This window comes from Mustela lutreola, chromosome 16 (genome assembly GCF_030435805.1).
Source record: "Mustela lutreola isolate mMusLut2 chromosome 16, mMusLut2.pri, whole genome shotgun sequence".
NCBI classification, from domain to species: Eukaryota; Metazoa; Chordata; class Mammalia; order Carnivora; family Mustelidae; genus Mustela; species Mustela lutreola.
This window is the reverse complement of record NC_081305.1, coordinates 27,113,903-27,140,882: the sequence shown is the minus strand read 5'-3', so window position 1 is coordinate 27,140,882 and position 26,980 is coordinate 27,113,903. Positions and strand designations below refer to the sequence as shown.

The 26,980-nt window shown below is 40.8% G+C and overlaps 1 protein-coding gene across 5 annotated transcripts in view; it reads left to right on the top strand.

Moving 5' to 3' along the window:
• Positions 1 to 26,980, top strand: part of NUP93 (nucleoporin 93) — a 109,629-nt gene that overhangs the window by 43,413 nt on the left and 39,236 nt on the right. The window contains exon 1 of one of the 5 annotated variants that reach the window (XM_059151919.1): positions 13,026 to 13,396. The exons of the other annotated variants lie outside the window; for them this stretch is intronic. The gene's annotated coding sequence lies outside the window, so the exon portion shown is untranslated. Of the gene's footprint in view, positions 1 to 13,025; positions 13,397 to 26,980 lie in introns of those variants that run through there. 5 annotated transcript variants of the gene reach the window in all.

Genomic DNA, 26,980 nt, shown 5'->3' with positions numbered 1-26,980 from the left:
AAGATTTTATTTATTTATTTGACAGACAGAGATCACAAGTAGGCAGAGGCAGGCAGAGAGAGAGGAGGAAGCAGGCTCCCTGCTGAGCAGAGAGCCCGATGCGGGACTCGATCCCAGGACCCTAAGATCATGACCTGAGCTGAAGGCAGCGGCTTAACCCACTGAGCCACCCAGGCGCCCCTCAACCACACTTTGAATAGACTAGTTTAAATAGTTGTGTTTTCTTCCCTCTCCCCTTTCCTCTTTCCTTCCCTACCTCCCTTCCTTTCTTGTGTTTAGTTTAAATGTCCCTGCTGTTCAGTGAATTGAGGCACTACAGTTTGAATTCCTGTCTTCTGTTTTCTCCCAGCGAAATCAAAAGAGGAGGCAGAGCTAAGGTTTACTGAACATTTACTGTGCCAAAACCTTGAACTAAAACACTTCTGGATTTCCAGTAACCATCTGAAGTAAATACTGTTGTTAACCGTATTTCACTGATGGGAAACCGAAGGCCTACAGAGGCTGGATATGCCAGATTTGAACTCCCTTCTGTTGGTTTGAGTTCAGTACTCTACCCTTAATCCCCTGGATTTTAAATTCCATTGTGCATCAAGACTGTTTAGTAAAGAAGTGAATTTTCAAGATATCATTGAAAGAGGAAAGTAGTGGAAGTGATTTAATAGAAACATTGTTCATTGATTGCTCATTTAGAAGAAATCAGAGTAGAAGGCCCACAGTAAGTGGATGCCATGGGCAGTGGTCTTATTTACATACACTTAGTAGCAAAATAATGTTGACTGTGGGGAGGAGCTGGAACATGCTTTCTAAACCTTTATAGGAAGCCAGGCTGGTTTGGGGAAGGGTGGGGGAGATGAGTTTTGCAGGAAGGCCGAACGTCCTTTATCCCTTTATCTCCAGGTGCTTGCTTCTTTGCCATAGTTTTGTGCTTGCTGAGCTGTCAGTTTAACTTACTGTCTAAAGCTCAGCCTATTATTTCGCAGGTTTGCTGCCCTACAGGTATACTGTAAAGGGTTTCTGTGAAATCTTGGAGCAGCTTTTAGTTTTGAAATACCAAGTCTTTGTGCTTGTGAAAATAGGTTGTGTTCAGCCTCTTGTTTGATCATCTTTGTTTTGTTTTGCTTCTGAAGCTGAGCCCGAGTTAGAAGAATGATGCTAGAAGCAATTTAAAGGGCACATCAGGGTTTTTACTGTAATACTGAACTATTGATTGTTGACTTATTTGTAGGTTTAATGCAGACCCATTTCCTTACTTAGCGTCTGACTGGCCATTAAGCTCTGGCAGTGTGCCGGGATGTTGAAATCTTGCATCTTATAATATGATTTGGCTGTCTAAGGGTATTATGTGTGTTTGGTTTTTATAGACACAGACAAGGCCCTTGACTTTGTGTGTTCTCCAGAATAGAGGAAAGAATTTCTCTGCAGCAAAATTACTCATTCACTTCCAGGAGACAGTATGAAAGTGAGGTGACCAGGAGTCATGCAGATTGGTGCCATTTGGACTGACTGGCGCTTGTAAAGAAATGCAGACTAACGTAACAGAGTTTTGGAGAGAAGACCAAGCAGGGAACTGAAAAGGCGTGGTGGTGTTCCAGAGTAGCTCGCAGTTAGGCAGTTCCACATCAGTGGCCCTCAGCATGTGCCTGGTGCCGCTCTCCTAGCATGGAGTTAGAATTGGGGGCTGACAAAGTGTTCTGCTTACAGAGAGAGCTGATGGTTGGAGGAGAAGTAATCACTGTCTGCAAATGACTTTTCCCCTCTTCTTTTACAACTTGGACGCTCTTGACTGGAAGAGAGGGTGAGGGCTGAGGGAGTTAGATGACAAGGAAACATTAAATTTGGAATTTTGAGAGTGTGAGTGGGAACTGAAGGGCTTTGGGAGAGAAAATCACTTTCCCCCCTAATGACAAAGTAAGACATGCTCAATTCAGAGAACTTGGGAAGTGGCCCCCAAGTACGCTGTCTTGACTGCCATATTGCCTCTCGAAGTTGTCAGAACAGCCACCATTGTAGAAGTGTTAAATTGTTTGGACTAGGTACTTGAGGCTATGGAACATCTGTTTGAAATGACAAGGAAAAGTGATTTAACAGGGAGATGAGGAACTAGTCCATGAAGCATGTCTTAGAGATCAGCTATTAAAATGACCCTTGTAGTTCAGAGTTGGTTAATTATTATAGAACGATGTATAGTCTTTTCCTTTATTCTGTAATGGAAAAGTTCCCTAATGTGTGAAAAGGGATCTGAGACATGCTGGTTTTATGAATAATTATTATGTCCTTTCACTGCTCCCCTCCAGCCATTTGAAAGAATGGTTATCTATGACTTTGTCCTAATTTGGAAGATACAGGGGGAAAGTAACAGGCCAGAAATATGTGAACGTTGAGTGGTGCACCATAATACGTCTTCCATTTGTGTGATACATGCAGCAGGTTTTGCCCATCACTGTCTTACTCCTCGAAGTGGATTGGGTTGAATGGGTGTTGGCATCATTTTTATTTAGAAGGGGACCATACTGAAACCAAGATGGAGATATTTCTTACTATTAAAGAGTGGAACTTGAACTTGGATACTTCTTAATTCCTTGCCCTATATCCTTATTATCATGCCTGGGTGAGGAAGGCATCAGGGGGTGACTGGTTGGGTAAATTCCAGATTATTATTATTATTATTATTATCGGGGTTTGTTTTTTTTTTTTTTTTTTTGCAAAGACACCAAACTAGTCCTTTTCCAACTGGTTATCTCGTGATGTTTGATCCTGTCTTTCCTCATAGACCTCTTACCTGTTTCTTTGAAGTGACATTTTCCATTTATTCCCTCCCATATGAAAGCTTTACTGGTTAACTAATCAGTTGTAGGGAAGAAAATGCCATAGACCAAATGGTGGCAGACCTCACTTTTCCCATTCGAGGTACACTTTGGAGCAAAAATGTTAGCGATGTTGGTTGCTGCCCCTGTATAGTTTCCAGATGTCCTTTTATGTGAAGGGGCTTGGTCTCTAGAGACTTGATGCTCTGGATAGAGCCATCAGCCTGGTCTGTGCTGTCTGAGTAAGTCATTGATGGCAAGCAAATGAGAAGTGGCAAACCAGAGCATATGTCATATTTGGAACTTTAGGTGGACTAGACTATCAGGGTTTAGAGCAGATTAGGGCCGGAGGTTTTCTCTTTGTTTTTGTTTTTGCCAGTCTTTCTCTCTCCCTCCCAGTTTCCTTCCTTCCTTTAGGCTGTCCTCCCTTCCATTCCTCTTGTCTGTTCTTCTTTTCTCCTGTCTTCCTTTCGTTCTCGTTCTCGCTTTCCTTCTGTCCCTTGCATCCCTCCCTCTTTCCTTCCTCCCATCCCTTTAAACTAGTTGTCCTGTCAGGGGCAGCCATTGCTGTTGGTTGAATGTACCTCCTTTTTTCTGAGCATCTCTTAGCTGTGAAATCATGGCTTTTAGAATGGTTCTTGCAGCCTCACAGCGTGCAACACCGCAACTGTCTTCCAGTGTGGAGTGAACCCAGGTTAGGTGTGTGGTTGAGCTGGGCCAGGTGGAAAGATGGGTTCTGGGCGAGCCTGGCCTTAGTGGCTGCCTTTTCCTTATGTGCTCTCATTACTTGTGTTTTCAGTTGCTTTTGCAAACCCCAAAGAAGTGGTATTTAGTTTTATCCATCTACTTAACCTGCTTATGTTTTGCTCTTCTAATGGGTCCCCTTTCCTTATCTTGGGCCCTTTCCTAATAGCTTCTTATAATATTCTGCTTTCATTCTTTTGGTGCCTGACTCAGCTTGATATTGAGGGTGTGTAGGAATTTTCTGTACATACCAAACTAAGGTTTTGGGTGAGGATATTACGACTTACTCATTCTTTTTGAAGATTGATTATACATTAAAGCCAAATCCTAAGAAGAGGGAGTGATGGGGAAGAAAATGACCAAAGAAAGGGGAATATTTGATTTTGTTTCTCATGTTTTAGGACTTAAGTTATAAATTAATCTAGCTCCCAGTTTCATATGTGTTCTTTGCCATTTGTTAACTATTCATCCTACTAGCTCATTTTTTTGGTGGGGGAGGAGGAGTATTATGGAACGGGGTTTATTTTGGAGCAGCAGACATATTGCAGAGCCCTTCAGGCATCTAGGTTTTTCCCTGGGAGATAGGAAGAGAAAGGAGCTGCAAATCTCATCTCTGTTTTTGTATTAGTTTTCTGCCTCAGGTTGGTTTTAATTTCCTTCTCCATTCCTCTCATACCCCGAATGCCTTTGACAAACAGAAAGAAGCTCTTTGGTGGTGGTTCTGAAGTGTGGAGCCCAGAGTAGCAGCATTAGCATCACCAAAAAACTTACTAGAAATGCAGTTTCTCAGGCCTCACCCCAGATCTACTTAATCCAAATCTCTGGAGGTGATGCCCAGAATCTGTTTAACAAGCCCTCCAGTTTGAGATCATCTGTATTAATAGATGACAGAAGTTTAGTATAGGTAAATTGTGCTTTTCTACCCATCTCTGCCAACTTGTAAACTTTATCCACCTGTGTACCAACCCTGAGCTTTGAGCCTGCAAAGCAGTGTGTTTATCTTTTGAGCATTTGCGTCCATAAAGAATTTATAACCATCCTCATTGGTATCTTTGCTTCATCAGGGACATAGTCGTCAATAACATATACCTGGAAAACTTGTATATATTAAAAACTTATGACTTATAATTGGTCATTGATTACTCTTCCACTGTGGAGGTATTGACTCCCGTACTGAGGCTGTAGCTCAAAATACACTGCCTAAAAAGCAGTCAGAGCCCAGAGGGGAATAAAGGAGAAAGGGAGACAGGAAAGGGAAGTAAAGGGATTAATAATCCCATCTTGGTTAATCATCATTATCCTCTCTGATCGCTGTGAGCGGATGTGCTGTTGCTTCTGCAAATGTTAATAATTCATGGATGGACTATGCCAAAGGGAGGCCTTAAATCTGGTCTCTCAGCAGATTAAATACACCGTCTGCCATCAATAGGAGCCAGGAGAGATGAAAGATGGACTTGCTGTTTTTATTCATTAACCCGATTTTCTCTGCCTTTCTTTTCAGCTTCTCTCATCCTCATTTTGTTTACCTTTTCATTTGCTTCCCTGTATGTCCTCCTCCTGCATTGAGTGAGTGCTGGGGATCTTGGGTCTACTGTTAATGACATTAGATTTTACTTTTCCTTCGCTGCTAGTAACAACAGATGCCATGAGAGAAAGCAGAGAGGCAGAATAACTATTTCCTTGGAAATGTCTAAATCAGTCTGCATATTTGAAAAATGTATTAAAATGTGCAAAGCCTGTGTCTTAGAAATCATTTGAAATGGCTTCTCTTTGTTTTAAAGAGTAATTCCGTTGTACAGGCAGCTAAAGATACACATAGTGTTCTTACTTCAGGTAGGTCTGGTGGCAGTTTCCCATTTTACAGATGGGGAAACTGAGATGTGAAATGAGTGACTTGTGTCACTAAAATCTGCTGGTACTTGTGTCACTAAAATCTGGTACTACCCAGAACCCACTTCTCACTCCAACATCAGTATGCTTTCCAGTAGAGTTCATTACCTCTTCCTTTTAGAAATCATAGGTGAATAGCCTTAAGGAGGCATTTTACTCATATTTCATCATTCTCATTTCATTAGTAAGGCTTAAATAGAATTTAATTAGATTAAGTTCAAATACTGTATAGGTAGCCAGCTTCACAGGAACACGTCTGATTACTTCTAGGTGTAAATTTGCTAAGAAGCACCATAATCAGAAGGCTGTTGACAGTCTGCATGTGTGTAGACATTTCTAGAGCTCCTGAATAATAGCCCTCAACAATTTATAGGTTATTCAGTAAACCTATGTTGAGTACTTTACCCTGTGCATGATGCTTTGTTAAGCCCCCTAAGTGGGTATAATAGGGTTGCCATCTTTAATAGTGTTTCAGTGGTTTTAAGTTTACCTGAGGGGGTTTGGCTACTAGGAATGCCCCAGTATCAACTTGTTAAGGATGTGAGATGGCAAAGCAGTAGAACTGGAAGTGTTTTAGTTACCGGGGTAATTTGCTGGAGGACTTAGTGGTGAGAAGCACATTAATAAAACTGGACCATTGTTTTTAAAATGATTTCTACCTGTGTCCCTGCTGGAAGGTTGGTGGAGAGAAGAGTGGTGTGGGAAAAGCAGATTTTAAAATCAGGCTAATTTTCATAAAACTGTTTTAGAATTGCAAATCCTTGTGTTCCTATTGTAGAGGTGAGAAGTACAGAGATGAAAACCTGACCGTGTCTTATAACACAGCATAAGTTTCTGGGGTGTAGACAGGGCCACCTGTCTGGCTTTCCTTGGTTGTCTTCTCCTGACCTGAAGCGTAGGGAGTGGAAAGCAAGGCCTCCTCTCACCTCTCCTGGCCCCTCTTGCATGGCCGGCATCCTGTGGGGCATCGCCATGTTTTCTGTTTCACATTCATTTTGTTGCTATTCTCATACAATTTCTATTCTGTTATTTTCTTTTATAATTTTCTTAAGGCTTGCATTTTTTAGTATAATTTTATTAGGTCTTAATGCCAAAATTTATTTTTTACTCTGAGGAATGCCAAATTTAACTTTATAATAAGGATTAATGGGAAAATAGAATCCTGCCTATAATTTTCCTTCATAGAAAAATTTCAAGAACTCTCTTTTGTATGGCAGTGAATTTGAAAATCTGACCAGGTGACAGAATAAATACAGTTTTTTCCTGTTTGAGTTGGTGAGGATTGAATAATTTTAGTGATTTTTTTTTTTTCTATTGAGGAATCTTTTTTTTTTTAACCACTTTCCCATCTTATTAGTGTTTTCCAATTAATAACAGAAAAAATGTGTGCAGAAAAAAATTGCATGAAATTAGTGTCTCTTTTCTAAAATAATAGTAATAATATGATGAACCTTGCTCCACTAAGCAAATCCAAACTCTGAATATCTGCATTTGTAAAAGAAATCTTGGGGTGGTATTTTGCTTTAGTATTCCTTCAAATAACAGCTTCCCTACTGAATTTAAAATAGAATTTGTTTAACAGAATTCTATTTACAATCAACCTGGTAAGAAATACATCTGTTGTGTAAAGTATATTGGTAATAAGAACTAGTAAGCTAGAAGCCCTTCTTTTGTTCCACCATTATTCCCATGTGATAACTTAAGATTCCATGGAATCTGAGGCTCAAATACATATTTGAGCAGCTTTGCTTAGTACAGTGTCCCATAGTGGTGTGCAAAGAGTTTTGTAGCATGAAACCTAGAACCTGAACCCAGGACCTAGACCAGGTCACTGTGTAACATTGGCCAGAATCTGAGTTTCTCTGTCCCTTATTTTCTTAATCTGTGCTACAGGGGAAATGAATTACCCCTGAAATTTCATGGCTGTGACTCTGAGTTTTCATGTACTTTATTATTTCATTTTTTTTAAAAATTGAGGTAGAACTTCATATAGTCTATAAGTTCTTGCCAAATCACTGTTCTCTATTTAAATAGGAGGCCTGGTAAGTACTGTGATATTGTGTGTGTGTGTGTGTGTGTGTGTGTGTGTGAGAGAGAGAGAGAGACAGACAGACAGACAGATGGACAGAGCTCTCATTCTGAGTTTTCTGAAATCTGGGACTGCTGTGAATTGCCCTGGAGGCATATTTGAGGAGAGATGCTTTCTCCTCCCATTTTATCCTATTCCCATTAGTAACTGCATATACTGGGGAGCTGCTTCCTGAGAAAGTGTTTAAAATGAAAATCTTATTTCTGAAATTACTTTCACCCTGGTGCTTTAAGTTTTGGCCTATTTCTAAACCCTGCTCCCACCCTTTACGGTTTATAGGCATACCAGAGGCAGAACGCTGCTCTGGGGAAGCAGAAGCTCATCAGCTCCTCAGTGCAGAGGGAGCTTTCATTTCCCTGTTTTCTTTTCCCTTTATTCGACCCTGGGACAGGCAAGTTTGCACGTGAGCAACAGAGAAGGAAATTCAGTTTGTTTTACTGCTAAATAATCACATGCAGAAATCAGCTGATTTTTTTTTTTTTTTAATTGACTGCCTAAATCTAGCTGCCCTCACTTAAAACAATACTCAAGGTGAAGTGTCATTGATAAAATTAGCAGATTACTTTTTCATTCACAGCTGATTTGTCAGGACAGATCAGCTGTGAATGCCACACCACTGACTTTGGGCCAGGACCATCTCGTCTTCCCTGAACTTCCTTGGCACTGGATGCAACTGAGAAGGAAGCTGACTTTGGGAATTGAATACTGTTGGTAATGATGCTTAGTCACAGAGAAGAGTTTGGTGCTTCTGCACATTGGCCAAGAACCACCTCAGCATCTGTCTTACTACCTAAGGCTGCAGTGATCTCAGGGAGATAAAGAGATTTGAAAGAACAAACAACATGCAGAAGTAGTATTTAGCTCTTTGAAGTCATTGTCTGTGTCTACCTGGGTCGGGTCTAGTGAACACTGATAAAAATCAATGAAATGGGTTTGTTGAGTGGCCAGTAAGGACAACACTGTGGTAGGCACAGGTGATAATTATGAATTTATGTTTATTCTAAGTTCATTGTCTTCTACCTGGAGAGTCAAGATTAACTAACATTGATTGCTATAATAGGATCAAATTGTCCAAGAGAGTATAAAATCATGGGCAGAATTGAGTGGGAATGATACGAGGTTCTCGACGTGGAACTTCAGAGAGGAGAGGAATGGGTAATGATGAGGGAATTCTGGGGTAGTTGGGGAAGACCACCTAGAACAGACAGGGTTTGAATGGGCCTTTGAAAGATTACATGGTCTTAGCTTGCTTGAAGTGAAAGAAGATACAAGCGTAATAGCCTGACCAAAGTCAGAGAGGTGAGAACAGAAGTTTTGTGCTAAGAAATGAAATCTGTCAGGGAGGGTATTAGATGTGGAAGGAGTGACTGCCAAGCAGTGCAGTGTAGGCAGTACATGCTGTTGAAAGTTTTGGAGCAGGTAAATGTCAAGAAGAAAGGGAGGGAGCTGTGGAAACACATGGAAGTTGGCTTGGCCAGTAGAAGGGATACCTGCTGAGGTGTTGTTCAGGGACAGTTGTAATAATCCAGCCATAGTGATGACATCAGAACCAGGTTGGTTGGTGAGAAAACACAGGGGGAAAAGATGTGTGAGATATGCTTGGAATAAAACATCTGCCACACTTGGTGCCTGATGGGCTTAAGAAGGATGTTCAGAAATAACTAAGTTTGTAAGGAGGAGAAGGGTTGGTGCTATTGGTCGAGGCACAGAAGTTAGGAAGATTAACTGGATTGAGAGTTGAGATTTCATGTCAGTTTTTGATGTTCTGCTAAGACATCTCCGTGGAAATGCCCCTGAAACATTTAGAGATAGGATAAGAAGCACTGTTCAGGAAATAGCTCCAGACAGAATTTTCCAGAGCCATGCTCTAGAGGTAAGAATTGTGGCAGTAAAAGTAAATGTATGGGAGGGGAATTGTATGGTGTGGGGCAAGGGAACAAGGTCTCAGCAAGGAGAAAGGAGCCAGGATAAAGGTTGGTGATGGCAGGGAAGGGAAGCAGGATCCATCTATGCCTCAGAAGGCTGGGGGGTAGGACAGAGTAATTGCCCAACCTCACGTGGCCTCTCATTCTTAACTCTTAAAAGCACTTACCCACCAGTGATACTACTTTATCTTCCCAGCAGCCCCACGAAACCTGGCAGAAGGTAGAACAGAGCTCACCAGGGATCTGTCAGATTTTGATTTCTGGATAAAGCCCTGCATATAGTCAGGATACATCAGAGTTTTATAGTTGTTCACTTGAACATGATAATCTCACCTGGCGATTATAATTATAATTCTGCTTAAACCACAGAATTTCAGTGGCTTCCCTTTTCTGTTCTATAATCTTATTTAGTAACGATAACGGGTAGGAAAAAAGGAGTACTGATGCCACACCTTCAAAAATGTCTCATCCTTGGTGTGTTTCAAGTATAGGCCTAAGGAAATTGGAACTAGCCCTCCTCCGTTTTTGTTTTTGTTTTTTTTTTTTCGTATTTAGAAATCTTTTAAACCAGTTTGCTTGAAGGTCAGAGAGTCTTTGGAATCTGGATACCTTAAGTTGGATAAAGTGTCCTACTTTTTTTTAGGAAAAATCTTCCTCCTATATATGTTCCTTAATGGACAGATTGGTAGAATCTGTAGAGAAATGGAAATAGAAAAAACAAAGTTGAAGCTTTTCTATTGAAGATTTTCATTACCGGGAATTCTAAGGAACTATGCTTTGTTGAATTTTGCATAGAATACTTACTGTTTGGGAATTCAGGCCCTCACCTGAAATTCGGGTATCTCTCAAATACAGAGACCTTAATCCACTTCAGGTAGTAAGCTCCATCTGTCTTTACACTTTTGGGTGTCTGGATTTTTTATATAGTGTGTATCTGATGTACAACTAGCTGTCGTAGTTAAGAATGGTGCAGTGCACAGATTTTGAAATGTGGTGTCGATCCCTTTGATGAAAAGGACTGGACATTATTTTCATTTAGTATTTCCATTTAATAACCTACCCTTTTGTCATCTAGATTTTGGTGCTTAGGTTTATATAAAGCCAAAACAAAAATAATGGACTACTGAGTAAACATTTAGGAATTGATCACTTTATGTTCAGCCAGCGATTAAACTAGTGGAGTAGTACCTTCTTTGTAAGATGGCTTCTTTTCAGTATTTTTGTTTATGACCTCCATATAACATATTCAGGCACCTGGAGTCTGAGGCAGGCTAGTTAACACTTCTTTATACCCTGTGCTCTAGGGTCCTTTGTAGTCAAAATATCCTGCAACTCATCGGGTTTCCTTGGCATACTCATAGATTGGAGGAAGACAGTCTGAGCTGATTTACAATTGATCCTAGCGTAAAGAAATATCTTCTTAATTTATTCATTGGCCATGCTATCCGAGAAATATGTCTTAATAGGGGCTTAGTGAGGTGGGGTTCTTTTTGTTTTGTTTTTTTAATTTTAATAACGAAAGAGGGGTTTTCTTACTTCCCTGTAGTGAACTCAGATGTCTCCCTCGGGAGTAGGTTTTAACCATCACTAAAATGGTTTGACTTAACCACACAGGGGTTTGGGGGTTCTTTTTTTTTTTCCTTGCCCCTTCCATTCCCAGGCAGAGACTCCTATTGCATACCGACTCTGCTCTAGTGCAGTATTTATTTGATCAGAAACAAAAGAGTTTGCTTCTTTCACTGGTTCAGAGAGCCGTCCCCCAGGATTGTCTTTTGTTCAGTAATTGGAGCATAAGCTGAGCCTGGTTAATTTCAAAGCTACCCCCAACACACATTCCCTCCCTCCTTCCTTGTGCAGTTTCTGAGCTGCTAGTGGTACCTTGTGTTGGGTCTGGAACCAAAAAAAAAAAAAGGCTCGAATTGTTGAATGTTAGCTACAACTACTGTAACATCTGCTATGGCACCTAATAGCACTGTTGGTTAATTAATTTTAAGTTAGGGGAAGAAACAAAACTAGAGTGCTCTTCCGCTTTATAGCGCTTGTTAACACATGCACCTCCAAATTACGCATTTGGTGCTATCACAATGAATAAAACAAAGGAAATCATGAGTTGATTTTTATGTTAGTAGCAGAAGTTCTTCCATTGTTATGCACTGTTCAGATACCCGTGTTTTCCTATGTTCATTCTTTTTTGGTTATTATTTTTTTTAATAAAGGCAGAAATGTCTGCAACATTTCAACTCTCAGCATTTAATTGGCTAAAGTTCTGATGTAAGAAATATAAGTTAATTATTTTAATTTTCTTTTAAAGCAACCAAAACTTGGTTCTGCTTCTTTAAATACCAAAATGATGATTATAGATTGATAAGAAGCTTTAAGTAGCCAAATTATAGATGCTAAGTAGCCAAGTTAATATTTGTATAAAAATATATTACAAAATTGCCAAATATTGTGTGTCATTCTGGTTCTGCAGTATAGGTGTTGGTTTTGCAACCATCAGATTGCAATTGTAGGGTTTGTGGGTTTTGTTTTTGAAGATAGAAGGGTCTTTCTTGCATTTTTTTTTTTTTTTCAATCTGCACCATAATGACGATTTCCTACCTGACTGGCCTGAGTTTAATCGTCGGATGCCTGGTTCTTCGTGTGGTCTGATCTTTGCTTTTTCACAAGCTTTCCTGCAATTGCACAGTTGTTTGCCGCATTGAGTTTCTTTTAGTGACAATGAAAAGCGTATGTTGGTATTTTAATATAGTCTTTAATTTTCAGGTTGTACATTAAAACATGGAGGGGAAAAAAAATCCCTGTCTGAGGAGCTCTTTTAAAAACCATTAGGGTAGAATGGGAATATTCATTACTTACACATCATATATTTTTCCCTAAATGTTGTACAAAGAAGTGACAGTTGAGCCGAGCATATGTTAATAAAAGGTCTGCATTTTCCTGTGTCACTGACAGTTTCATTGGCTGTATATTCCTGAAATGCAAATAGCCTCAGTTCTGTTCAAAGCTATAATTAATCTGAATAGTTATTTAAACAGTATTGAAATCTTTTAACTACTGAGAGGCCAAACATTTAAGATGGTGAATTTACTGTTCTGTTTGAAGGACGGTACAACTGACGAGGGCACAGCGATCTGAGATGCTTGTGTATGTTGGATCTACACATTCTGTAGGCTAAAATGGCAGAATCTGTCTGCTGCTGTATAAAATCTTTTAACTACCATTTATTTTAGCATCATGGCATGTGCAAATTCCTGCTGCTCAGTTAAGGGACCAGCTTCACAACTGGTGTTACAATCTGTGGCCACAGCACTGCATCACAATGCAGCAAATGCATTTTCCACATTAACCAAACATGACAGCTGAAGCGATTATTAACCATGCAAGATGTCGGAAGTCATCAAAAATTCACATCAGAGTAATTGCAGTGGCTTGGGTCGGAAAAAAAAGTATCATAGCATTCCTTGGCTCATGTTGTCTCTCCCCCTCTTAAATCTTAACTTGGTACAGTCCGTTAACAATAAAATACCCTTCTGTAACCTATAAACTGTTACTCCCATCAGTTTGTGCTTTCAAACTGAAGGCTGACTTCTCTGAATTTGTGTAGAGCAGCACGAATGATTATGCTGTGCCCCAGGGGCTGCAGTGTACCCTTTATAAGGGGACCCTGCCATCTCATTGTCTAATTGGACTCTTTAAAGCTTCGGTCATATCATCATTTGCAGAGTGTTCTCTTTTCCTTTTTCTTCTTTCTCTCTCTCCTCTCTCCCTCTCCTCTCTCCCTTCCTCTTTCTCACCCCCTACCCCCTCAATTCTGGCTATCTGGAATGGGAAAAACTTGAGCACTGGTTCCATCAGAGCTCATCCCACAGAGAAGGTATGGAAGAGCTGCCGTGACCAACAGCATCGACCGGTCTGTAACTCCTAAAATTTGAGAGCTGCAGGTAGGATTGTTTGTTCTGTAAAGAAATTAAGATAAATGCACCTTAGTAAATAGAGTGACGGCATGTTGTTGCAGTACCTTTGAAAGACAAGGGCTTGGCTTGTTTAAAATTTCAAGGTAAATTCAGAGGATTTAACTTATTTGATAGAAAAAGTACTCAATTCTCCTGAGAATTCTTCAGATTTGTGCCTTGTCATTCTAATATTTTTCTTTAAAAAAAAAAATCTTTTGGGTGGGGCAGAGGTATTTGCTTAAAGATTTAAATAGTTGGTTATTTTGGATTTTTGCAGACTTCATCTTTAGTAAGTAGTATGGACTTTCTTTAGGATTTTTTTGAAAGATGCATGTAAAGTGTAGAATTCTCATATGAGATAAAGCATTAAAATAGAATTTCTTTTCTAAAATCAGATCCTTTGGGATTTTTAGGGGTGTGTTTGTGTGTGTGTGTGTGTGTGTGTGTGTGTATGTAGGATGCCTTATTTCAGTCATTTATATTTTTTTGAAGGGAAAAAGTACTATTGGAGGTATTTAGGATTATCTCACAGGAAATGCTTTAGCATAAGGCTTTAAATGAGAAGAATTAAATAGTAACACCCAAGATATGGACTTTTTAAGTATTATCAAATGTAGGCAATTTCAGTTAAGATAGTTACTTTTTCTTTCTTAAATTTATCCTCAAAAGAGTATAAGTCCTTTAAGTATATTTCACATTTTTGGTGTAGAGAATGTGATTTCTGTACATGAGATGGAAACTTCCTAAGTCGTGTAAGCATTATCTGGAGGGTAATGAAATTATAAATGTTGCCTATAACACTTTTAATACCTTGATTAATATCAGAGATGAAAGTGTTTTTGATTCAGTGAAAAGCAGCTTGCTTTTTGTCTTCCCTTACAAACAGGAGAAGGCAGTGATGTATAGCTTTTTATCCCAAGGAATGTATTTGTATCATGGGACCTATAGGGTCTGGACTTTTTTCTGAAGCAGGGACTTGGAAATTGCTCACCTAGTTGAGAGATTTAGCTCCCTTCAGAGGTGGGGGACTTTCTGTACTCTTAACAATAGGAAGACTTGAGGAGCTGTCAAGTAGGGAATGGAGGAGAGCTGCTCAGGGAAGGGAGAGGTACTGAGAATTTTTCTTGTCTTGGCATTGAAGGTCTGGATTTACCCACGACTAAGATTCCTTTAAAACTCTGACCCAGTGCAGCATTGCAAGGAATTGATTTCTGAGATGAGACAATGAGCTGTGGTTTGCATTTTGTAAAGATGGAGGAAACCTCTAACACTGACCCTGTATGGGAGATGACTCAATTATCTGTGCCTTGGTACAGTTGCAAATTATTTTCCTTTGTCTGAAGTGGGTGGATGCCAGCATCTTCATCAGAGCTCCTTAATTTAATGTATGGAAAATGTCTCAGCCACCATTTTTAACAATTAGCTGTATCATGGTTGAGGTGAGCTGCGCTCTGAAGGCAGCTGCAGGGCCATTTCATTTACATTCGGTTCTGTGGCACAAGAGCTTTGTGACTGTAAAACTCAGAAAATGAATTTGCACACTGCATAGAAGAGTTCTCTAGGAGGGTGGAGAATATTCCCAGAAAGAAGATGGAATCCTTTTGTCTACAGTAAGTATTTCTCATATACTCCTATAGCGAGGAGAGGTTGAAAATTTGTCTTTGGTTGAATGGGCAGAATAGACTTTAGAATGAATGCTGCAGATATTAAAGGTGTAAGACAGGTTCTTGGATGTATGTTTTTATGTGTGTGTCAGAAACCAAGTGTGGTACGTGCATGTTTAAAATAGAGGTTCTAAGAGTGATTTTTTAACACATGCTTTTGATTAATTCTTCTCTGGTAATTTAAGTTAATGAAAGGTATGAGTTTATCACCAGTCAGAAGGTGAAAATGATACTTGAGAGAAGAAAAAATCCAAATATGATATATTTAAGAGTTTAGGCTTTTTTCCACTGTCTTTTACAAACAGTTTATTTTCCAGTCCTGAAGAAAATTGCTAGATTTTAGTTTAGATTTTGTGTTGTTTTTTGTTTTTAAAAGAAAACCCTTCCGTGTTAATGATCTTTAGTGGCTGATTGAAATATATAAGAAAAAATGTTGTAACAAAACGAGATTTTGTCCTAAACAATCAATAGATTGAGACTTTCGCTCTCATTAATGGGGATAATTCTTAGTGCCTTCTGTTAATTAATAGTTGTGACTTCAAAGCTACTTATGGAAAACTCTTGTTTGTGATTGTAAGCTTATAATTCTTGATTCTTAGAATTAATTGGATTTGACTTGGCTTATTCCTTTGTTCCTTTATGCTGTTACTGAGAGGAAATAAGTGGATTTTAACTTTGATTTTTGTGTTTATTTTTTTAACGGCACTTATCCCTGAAGAATTTGTAGTAAGTGTATTTTACAGTAAACTGTACCATGAAGAATTTGCTCAAAATCCTTTAGTAGCCGTTTCAGGAGTTGAATCTTACAGAACTGAGTGTCTGAGAATCCTTTTTATTTGATATCAAATTTATAAAGCCAGCTGTTCTCCCAGGTCTTGTTGCACTAGCTGTTATTCATCCTACTCACTGAATGCTGGTTTTCTTTAATTAATAGATGTTTTTGAAACTAAGGGAGAGGAAGATTTTCATATCCGTCTTTTCACTGAAATAGAAAGGATCAGTTATCCTAAGCCCTGTCCAGAATCCTACAAAGATTCCATAAATCTTAAATAAATCTTAGGGTTGTAGTATAAAAACCTAGATCTCAATATAATTATTTTAACCCTGGGAAGGACATTCACTATATTCATTGTTTGGGTGTATGGTAGAATGCAAAGGGATTCTTTTCCCTTGGTTTTTATAAGGCTTGCTCTTTGAAATGGAAGAGTTTCAGGGCAACAGATTAGAACTCCATTTTAACTGCAGCTTTGCTTGCATAAAATGTTTGGTTGGATGGCATGAAAGGTGTCACAAACCCTCCCTTTGAAATTTTTAAAGTAAAACTTGAAGATTCTGGTCTTGTTTTCTTTCTCTCTGGCTTTATGGAAGCCGTATATGTGGTACTCTGGGGAGATAGCAGAGACCCAGTTGCTTTCCAGTTTCTTTGCCTCTACCGTGGTCTACTCAAGTTTGGCTGCTGGGAAGAGGCTCTCCTTTCTGGTACTTGTAGGGGATTCCCAAATCTCTACAATCTGCAAATTCTTCTGTTTTCTCATGGAATTTTAGCCTGGCTGGTAGTAAAGAGTCAGGGGAGGGCTCTTATGCTACAAAAAAAAAAAAAAAAAAAATGTATTCATATCAAACCTTTGAACGCTCTGGCAGTGCCATAATGTAGATAAGCAAGCATGTCGGCCAGCCCGCTAGAAGCATTCTGTGGCACTAAGATGGCAGTGAGCAAGGAGTAAAATGGCGTCCCCAGGAACGCTGTGATAAGAGGTGCACCGCACCAGTCATCTTTCTTCAGTCAAGTTTGGAGACCCCTCTAGTAGCACTGCTTTGGCAGTTTGCAGTTACTTTTTATTCTGTTAGAAGAGAGAAATTTTGAGGTTTTCCTGAAGTAAAGACTTAATTAGCATTTATATCTCAATAGCTTCTGGTTGTTACTTGTAAGAAATTGGTGAGATATGGATAAAATAAATTTTAAATAGCTATTTTATATCCTCATTTCTGAAATCTCTTGCTCTGTGTTTTCTTCTTCTTTTTTCTTAATTTAGAAACGTAACTCCTTCCAATATAAGGTGGATTTTTAGAAAATAGAGGACAGTATGAGTCTCCTTTATGGCAAGATGAAACTAGTCTTCCTATGAAAAGATGTTATTTGTCTTTGATTCTGGTTTTCGTTCTTGCTCTACGTGGGCTTAGGTTATTTGATATGTAAAATAAATGTTGCCGCCTTCAGAAACAAAGTTTATTGTATTTCTTTTGTGGTTCAGGTATGGATTAATTTGAAGTGACCTATAGTCATAGTGGTAATGGCTGTGCTAATTTCTTACCTGTTCCCTTCTCTCCTGGAGTTGGAATTTTCAGAGCTGGCCTCAAAGTTGATCAAGGGTAATTAGCTCATCTTACAGTTAGATAAAGCAAGGCTTTTCTGTAGTTAAACAACTTTCTCAAGGTCATACATCTGCAAAGCAGTTGATTTTGGCCCAAATTCAGGCCACCTGACTCCCTTATCTGTGCTGTGCTGTGCCTCTGTCTGCATCTGACTCCATATCTTCCTCTTTGTGGGCTCGCTGGTGACTGATGGGCCTAATGGATTGATCTTTCAGTGGAGCCTGTCTTTACTTGAGCAGCCTAACTCACAGAGATCTTCCTTCTCAGTCTTGCCAGAAATGACTTAATTGAGCTGTGCCTGGAGTCTTCCTGGGCCTGTCTTATAGTCAATAATGTATTTACAGATTTACCATATATAAACAAACATTTAAAAATAAAACACATTCTGCAAATTGAGCTTTTCGGTCGTCCATCATGTTGGCTCAGTTCCAAGAAGGAAGTACTCATCTCCTGAGGTAGGCATGGACATCACATCCATCTGCCCTGAGCTGGGATGGAGCTGGGCATTTTGACATGCCCTCCCAGCAGATCACTCCTCCAGCTGTAGGTATGAGGGGTCCCCTAGTGCAGGGTTGCCCTTTTCCTAGTATGGAAGGATTGGCCGAAAGGTTTTAGCTCCATGTCAGTTTCAGGCTATTTGTATTCGTAAAATGGTCTTGTTCTCTCCTTCTGTAGTTTGCTTTTGCCACTCCAGCTAGGCGGTGTTTTCTACTTTCTGTAGCCATGATGATGAACGGTGAGTGGTGTATCCTGTGGTATTCCCTCAGCTCTGACAGGGTAAAGTCAAAATGTTTCCAAACTTAAGGTTTGAGAGAGAGAGTAGAATCCCAAGTACTGTTAGTGGAGCAGAGGCGTACCGTGACAAACTCTGTGTAAGACAACCGGAAGTTATAGATGAGTCTCTTGCTTGTTTTAGTGGACTCTAGACAAATGTTTAGAAAAGAATTTCTGAATAAGAAGAAACTGCAGCACAACCAAACCTCCCTTTTCCCTGACAGCCATGATGATCAGTGCTCCAGTCCCGTCAGCATAAGCAGTGCTGCAGAGCAGGAGGAGCTGTGATTTTCGACTGCAGTGTGAATGACTGACACCGTGTGCCGGCAGGGAATTAATAGGACACGTGGTTCCCACACACTGTCTTGACTAACAGCGCTCCTTGCGCTTGCTAAGTAGAACTTAATTCCGAGATCTGTGGAAACCACCCTGGCAAAAACCGCCTGGTTCCCACCTGACCAGCTTGGAGACACACCTCTGCTGTCTGTTCTCATAGCCCCCAAATCTTATTTCCGAAGGGATAAGACACTAGATGGGAAAGCAGGGGATCTGTGTTTTCTGATAAAATACAGGGTTGTTTTAATGCGTTCTTTTAGGGTGGGTTTAAGGGACAGTGGCAGGGGGTGTCGGCCAGGATGAAAGGCCAATATTGATGCATTCCCGTTTTATACTGCAGTGCGGTTTTAGTACCCAAAGTTCTTTGACTGTGGACTGATGTCTCCAAGATGGAAATCAGTTCCCCAAACACATAGTAAAACATTTTTCTTGTCCCTTAATGTATGTTCTCCTTCTCTTACCATCACTTCAAATAACTATAGCATTAGTATTTTTTAGATCTGTTCGTACCATTGGGTGAGGAGAGGGTTCTGGTGCTGGTTTTTAAAGCCGACATACTATTTTATCCCAGTTGCAAAACTAAATTGAAGTTTTCCCTTTAGATTCCTCCTGTTCTTGTGTCCTCAAAGGTTAGCCATACAAGTGTACCAGTTTTTTACCGGGGCAGGGGGTGGGGCGGGAAGATAAAGTGTTCAGAGTTGCTGTCCTTGCTTTCTCCCATGGGGCCACCTCAGCAGTCTGAGAACAGTTGGCTGGCTGCCCTCTGTCCCTCTGCCTTGGCTTCCAGTGTTCCTGTTCCTCCCTGCCTCACTTCTAGGAGCGGAGAGAAAGGATGGCCGCCAGAGGCCCAACCACTGCAGCGCCGCGCGTCCTGCTGCATCACGGGCCCTCTCCCTAGCACGCAGGCTGGGGCTTGTTTTTCATGAAGTGGTGAAACTCAGCACGGAGCAAGCCACATCCTCTCCCCAGACCTCTTGGGACCAGCAGGGGAAAGTTATTTATGCAGTCCCAAAAGGTCACTGCAGGGCTTTGCTGGATTTGGAAAGAAGGGAGAGTTCTGCTGAAGACGTTTTTTTCCTCACTAGTGCCTAAATGGCCATCGTTTATTCTTTTAGTCATTTATATCATGCTCTTACCCTCTGCACGTAGTCTCCCAGTGACTGAGCTGAACAGATTGCTTTCCTTTCCTGGAAGGCCAGAGATAGGGAACAAATAACGGGAATACCCCGGACTCCCTAACAGGGTACAACCGTTTTTGTAGCAGTAGCACAAGATATGTAACTGACCTCACAAAGGATCCAGCTCTTAACCTCAGCCTTATTTCCTCAGGGCAGGACACCAGCTTCATGGCTTGGCGGAGAACTAGGAAGAGGCATCTGTTGTAGTTATGTGTTGACAAGGGATGTGTGCTGTGCCCTCTGCACCCCTCACTGCCACACACAGGAATGGCACATCCACGTCCTCAAAGACCTCCCCTTCTGGGTCGTGATGAGTCCTGCCTCTTACATTCTTTCTTTACCCAATACTGAAAGTCTTGGAACTTGGGGTTTTGTTACGCAATAGTTATTTCTCCCTTCCTTCTCCTCCTCCTCTTTTTGTGGGTTGGGGAGGATAATAGGAAGGGGACCACAAAAGGAAATTAGGTGGGGTTGTATGAATGGCTCTCTCAGAGGCCTGTGGCTTTTGCAGAAGATACAAGTTAGATGGAATTTCATCACTCCTGGACTGACACGCCCTTGAAAAGATGAGATGTGCCAGCACACTTAAGTCAGTGCTGCCCGGAAAGCCCTGGGTGTGTCCAGAGAGAGGCACTTTCTTAGAGCTGTGTGTTCTTAGGTTTAGAATCCCCTTGGACCAACACTGGGTTAGCTTTAACCTGTGCGAATTTGTAGACCATCCTTTAAACCAATGTGAATTTTGGGAGCAAGTGATTTATTTTGCCTTAATGGGGCCCAAATCCATCACCTAATTGTGTGACCCTTTGTTTAGCCCAGTAGTAGAAACCATGTACAAAATGGGACCCTGCAGCCTGACAGTGACAGATGGCCTGCTGCCCATGCAGTGCCATGTTATAGTGACAAGGTTTGCCACCTGTGGCTCCAGAGCTGCCTGCAGGCCTCTGGATCTGCTGAGCTGGCAAATGGTGGCACTCCACAGCCACTCTTGCAGGGTCTGCTGCCACCTGCTGCAGGAGAGCGGCTAGGCTTTTGCATAAATACACAGTGAGAAATCATACAACAGCATTAAAAATATGTTACAGTTGGTAATGTCAGCCACTGGCTTAGCACTATTTTCTGTAGGGGGATTTTTTTTTTTTTTTTAAGATACCAATGTATCTACCTTTTTTTTTTTTTTTTTAAGTTATTTATTTATTTATTTGACAGACAGTGATCACAAGTAGGCAGAGAGGCAGACAGAGACAGAGGGGGAAGCAGGCTCCCGGCTGAGCAGAGAGCCTGACGCGGGGCTCGATGCCAGGACCCTGGGATCATGACCTGAGCTGAAGGCAGAGGCCTAACCCACTGAGCCACCCAGGCGCCCCTAATGTATCTACTTTTTAAAATTTAATGCAGTCTGTGAAGAAACAGTCTGAAGTAGTAAACTTTTTTTGTAGAAAACACGCCTTGGGATTTACTCTAAATACCTGAGTTGCAAAATAAAGCCTGGATTTGCTGTTCTGTCTGTATTCCTTGCAAAAGGAGATTCACTGTCTCTTGGGTGTTTTAGACTGACATTCTGTGCATTCTTACTATATTACATTAAATACTACTCTGATAAAATAACCAAACATGCTCTAAAACCATATGAAAGTCCCCCAAATCTTGAAAATGTTTAAATTTAAATTTAAGGATTTAAATTTAAATTAAAAAATTTCTCTGTTCATCTTTTAGGCTTTATCAGTAATGAACATCTCTCTGCACCTGAAAATTCCTTGAGGCATTCTCTGTAGGCGCCACAAAGGGAGCTAATGAAAAGCGTGTCCGCACCATCTGATAAGCCCGCGGCTCCTCTGAGTCACTGGCAGGGCTTCTGTTGTGCCCGTCTGAACACAGCATCTCGCTTTGTCCTCCCTCACTTTCTCCTGAAGTAGCAGCTTTACCTTCTATACATTTCACCCAAGAGAAGGTTTCAGAAGAGGTTGTTTGTTCAGAAATTGGGAAGAAGGGACATTTAGGCAAGGTTAAGGGAGTAGGAGGTATTTTTCCTTAGAATGAGCTGAAGCACATAGTGGATATAGCTCACACCCTGTTGTTTCTAGAAATCAGACCCTAAAATATCTCAAGTTCTAACGGCCACTTGCAGTGCCTATCAGAAGTGCTCTTTCCACCTTGGAGCAGACCCTCTTGATTATTCTGGTTTTTAAGTTTCCTTTTTGGTCTGCTTGGTTTTCTTTTACTTTTTCCTTGCGTTCCTAGCTGTTGCTTGTATCTTGGCAATGTTTTTTGCATCTACGATGACCATTTTCTGCTGTCACCGCTAACTTGGGTTAGTTTGATTTGGAATGTTGGTATATCATTATGTATTAAATGAGAGAGATACAAAACTTTTAAAGCACTCACTGTGTGTTTTTGTCTTATGTCAGATACCTTCTCACAGAAAGTCTGGCCCACTGTGGCCCACTGTGCTTCACTTTAAATTCTGTCAGAGTAGATTCCCAGTTGATCTGTTGAAGGAGTGGAGACACAGAATTGTCTTTTGTGTTTTGAGGACCATATAAAATATGGCTTTTGCTTTGTGGGGCCAAGCTAGACTAATTATTTTATCTTTTTTGTTTTATTTTTTAATGGTCAGGAAATCTGTGTTCAAAATCTTCAAACTGTTTATGTAACTAACTGTCCAGCAGATCACTTATTTGTTGTGGGTGGGAAGCAAAGAACTGTGAAAGAGTCACTGTAAGCTCTTGTTTTGCCATCTTACTTTCCTAGCTGAAGTGGATACAGAAATTTTTCGCACAGAGACCCTTATTTCTTACAGTTTTCACTTTTGGAAAGCAAATAAGCTAAGAGAATTTGGCCATTTGACAAAAACAAACATCCTTGTGCCCACTCCCTTCTTCTGCAGTAGGAGTTAGCTGCCACTTGTATTCTGAAACCCAGCCTGCCTGGTGACTAAAAAAAGGCCGTTTCATGCCTTTCTTTCCCAGCGTGAGCCATTTAAAAGCCAATGTGGCTGTCAGGTCCCTGAGATGTAACCGCACGTTTGATAGGAGAATTGGGTTACCTGTGGTTATGTTCTGGGTTGTTCTTGGTTAGTAGAGGTATCCCCTGTACTTTACAAAAGCTTGTGTTATGCCACTTTGCTTTTGCAGAAGACCTACGTTAGTACCTGTTTTTGCTAACCAAAAGAAATCCAAAGTGGATTTCTGTTTTTACGAAAAAGATGAAAAGCAAAAAAGCCTTCTGCTTTTGTTTTGTAGCATAGAAGCAGCACATGCCCAGAGGAGTAGCAGGGAGAGGAGTAGCAGGGAGAAGAGTAGCAGGGAGAGCGGCGGCAGGGAGAGCGGCAGCACCCAAGCTCCTCTACTGACGGCCACACTGAGCATCTCAGCCGTAGCCGCCATAGCTCTGAACTCTCCCTGTGAGCATCTGTGCTTTATCTTGTTTTATTTTGTGCACCCGTTAATAAGATGTACTCTAGGTGTCAGAAAAGCTAAAGAGAGGTTATTTGGGGGGTCTGGGAACACTCAAAAATTTTTTCTTATGTATTCATGGCAATTGCTTCTTTGCTTTATGTCTTTTTGGCTTATGAAAGGTTTCAAAGGAATGTTCTACTTTCAGATAGTGAAAGAAACCTTTGTGCATTACAGGGCAGCCCACTTCTTCTGTTAAAGGTGGGACACATGGGGTGTGCCTGGGTGGCTCTGTTGGTTAAGCATCTGACTTTTGATCTCAGCTCTGGTCTTGGTCTCAGTGTCCTGTGTTCGAACCCTGCATTGGGCTCCATGCTGGGCGAGGAGCCTACTTAAAAAAAAAAAAAAAAAAAGATGGAACACATGGCTGGAGCTACTGCTTGGGCAGATGTATGGTGTTTATTTGTTCCACAGCAATAAATAGTAATATTATTTTGGGACGCCAAAGAATTGACATCTAGAACAGTGATTTCTGCTTTTTGTCTGTGACCTGTAGTAAGAGGTATATTTTATACCAGGACCCACTTCATACATACAAATATGTATACATAATTGGAAGAAAAGTTTCACAAAACAGTATTTACCTATACCACATATCTCTGTTGCATGTCATTTCTTTAAAAAAATGCTGATCGATTTCATGACCCAATTACGAGTTCTGACCCACATTTTGAAAAACATCATTCTAAAGGACTGCCAAGAACTCAATATTTATTGTTTCATTCCTTCCCTAACTATATGAGGCTGGAGGAAGAAAGGAATAAATATGCAATCATAAAATATCTGTTTATTCTACCTTGATTTGCTGTCATAGAGACAATATAATAGAATGCAGAAAGGTAGAAAAGAGGTCAGAAAATTTGGAGTCTACAAACTAGATGATGTTAGTGTGGCCCTACAGCATTATGGAGTTGGTAAAAGCTCTAGAAACCATCTTGAATGGCCCTTTCAGCATTTAAACCTCTATTAATTAAGGACATACTTTAATGTATGATCCAGTTAAGTAACACTGAGAAACAGTTTAGTACTGACCTAAAAGCAAGGACTAGAAGCAGATGTGTGTATTGCACGTCTAGCGCAGAGTGATCCCTGTAACAGTGAAAGGGTTAGTCCTTACTAGTACTGGTCTAAGAGTTAGTGTTCTCTGAGCCTTCAAATTCATCATTTGTAAAGGGGAACTGATAATGAAGAAAACAAATTTAAAGTATTTTGCTTCCTTCCAGACTCTCTCTTTTTAGAGAGAAAAGGAAGTTTTTCCTTATTTTCTTGATTGGAAAGTGTAGTGTTCCCTTATTATCTTGGAAACGATGGGTCTCTTGAGGGTCGGAACTCTTTGAATTCTGCGTCTTCCTTTTCCTGCTTAGGAAACTGTGGTCCAATTAGTTAAATGCTGAGATTCTGTTTCTCACCTGTAAAATGAAGAGGGGGTAGGTGAGAGGAGAGTGGAGTGATCATGTCTGTTCTTTCATACTCTTAAAAGATTAGCAGTAACGTCTTTGAATTGCTTAGAGCAGTATCTGGCCCTTAATTGCTTCCTGAATGAGAGCTATTATATGTTCCAGAAAGCTTGAAACCAAAACCCATTCAAGGAGCTGGTTAGGAGAGGATCTGTTTCCAGGACTCTGGCAGTGAGGAGAAGTATACAGATGGGGAAGTCAGGAGTGGTTATCTTACTTAGCAGGCCTGCAGATGTTTATGGAATGTTCTTTATTGAGCGGGCCAGCAGTAGACGGGTTGGGTGGGAGACTATGAACAATTTAAAAGTGCTTGTTGGCAAGAAGAGGGGATGTTAGTGATGCGGTGCTCTGAGGGTCACAGTTAGACAGCTGGCATCTCCTAGTGAAGGTGGGGTGTTGGGTCTTGTCTGTGACCAGGATCTTCATTGAGAAAGGCACCTCCCAGGTTCCCCTTCACTCCTTCAGTCCTATGGAAAACCCATTTTCTGATGGCTATTAAAAATATACTCTGGGATGTGGGGTGTGAGAGGCACCTCCCAGAAGCAGTGGGAAGGAAAGGAAACACACATGGAAGAGGGAAGTCAAGGGAGAGATCCATGGGAAACTTGGGTGTTGGCAGGTATTTTTCTGCCCAACTATTTAGTTCTTTAATTTGTTACTTTCCCTCAAGGTGTGTATTCTTTCAAAGAGAGTAACTGCCACTAGATGGCACCCAGACTCCGGCACTGTTCTGGCTGTATACGTTCTGTTAAAGATTCTTTTCAAAAGGTAGGCCACTAATGTGTGTGGGGTTTTTTTTTTTTTTTTTTTTTTAAATAAAATGTGATATGTGGCCTATTTTAGAGAGGAATAAAGGGTGAAAAATTGAAATCCAGGGGTACCTGGGGGGCTCAGTGGTTAAAGCCTCTGCCTTCGGCTTGGGTCGTGATCCCAGGGTCCTGGGATGGAGCCCCTCATCGGGCTCTCTGCTCAGCGGGGAGCCTGCTTCCCCCTCTCTCTGCCTACCTCTCTGCCTACTTGTGATCTCTGTCTGTCAAATAAATAAATACAATTAAAAAAAAATTGAAATCCAAACTCTGTATGTCTTGTGGGCCCAGCTTGTGCTACCAAGAGAGCCCAATTTCTGAGGTACATAATGGCTCATGGTCTTTGTTCATAGGTAGATGCTGTCTAAAGACTGATTCTCATGCACAGGTGTTTGATTTACTTATTAATGAGATTTTTGAAATGGGGGTTTATAATGAGGATTTTCAAAAAGAATCATCTGCCCCTAAAGCAATATCTTTTTTCTCTATTTCATCACTGATTGACATTTCACTTCTTAGAAAATTTTGAATTGTGTTTCTTAAGTTGCTTTTAAACAGACGTGTCTGGTTATTGCTTTGCATTTGTGTTTTAATTGTGTGTGTGCGCGCGCGCACTCTTGGCTACATGTATCTATGGGTACCTCAAAGGAATGGGACAGGCTGATCATTGGGAAGAGCAGAGGAAGCCCAGAAAGGGCATGGGCCACTTGGCACAGCATCCCCCAACTAGAAAGAAAAAAATAGGACTAGGCCTTGTTGGGCAGTGGTTATCACCCACCACCCTTACCCCAAAGGTGGCTTGCAGAGACAATCCACCTCCCATAGAAGCAGCCAGGAAAAGGTGCCACAAAACATAATCTGTGCCTACCATTTGTTTGGGAGCAGCATGCAATGATAGTTCCATAGTTTTGTTTACAAACTGTGATTCTAAAACCTTTAGCTTTAGTCATTAAAGATGCCTTGTGAAAGTAAAATTATAATGAAGGTTTGTTGACTTGATTGATTTGCTGTGAAAGGGTATAAATGGGATCTTTTAAAATCCTCCCCATCTTTTGTCTGGCTCCCAAGAGATGGCCAGAAGCAAGGATGTGGTGACAAGCCGCCTCCTTCTGTGTGGACCATATGGGGTCCTAACTTTATGTGCTCTGGTTTATTGAGGCTATTGCATTATTAGTAGGTGAGTGAGTAACGCCTCTCCCCACCCTACCCCACCACCAAATAGCACTGTGGGTATTTGGAGCAGTCCTAATGTTGTGCCCTCAGAGCTGTCCGAGAGCTGCCTCAGGGACTGCCCTGGAGGAGCCTATGAGGGAACCGTTTCCTTGGCTGCTGGCCAGTCCAGTGCACGCCAGGTTGGGGTGTGACAGCAGGTGTGGGAGAATCATGGGTCAGTACATAAGAAATCAGGGGACTCTATGAAGATTAATAGTTTATTTAAATTTATATTTCCAGTTGTGGTGCCCCCCCATGTTTGTTTTGTGTTGTTTTAGAGATTCGGCAATTTCATATCTGGGACTGCTTGAATAACATAA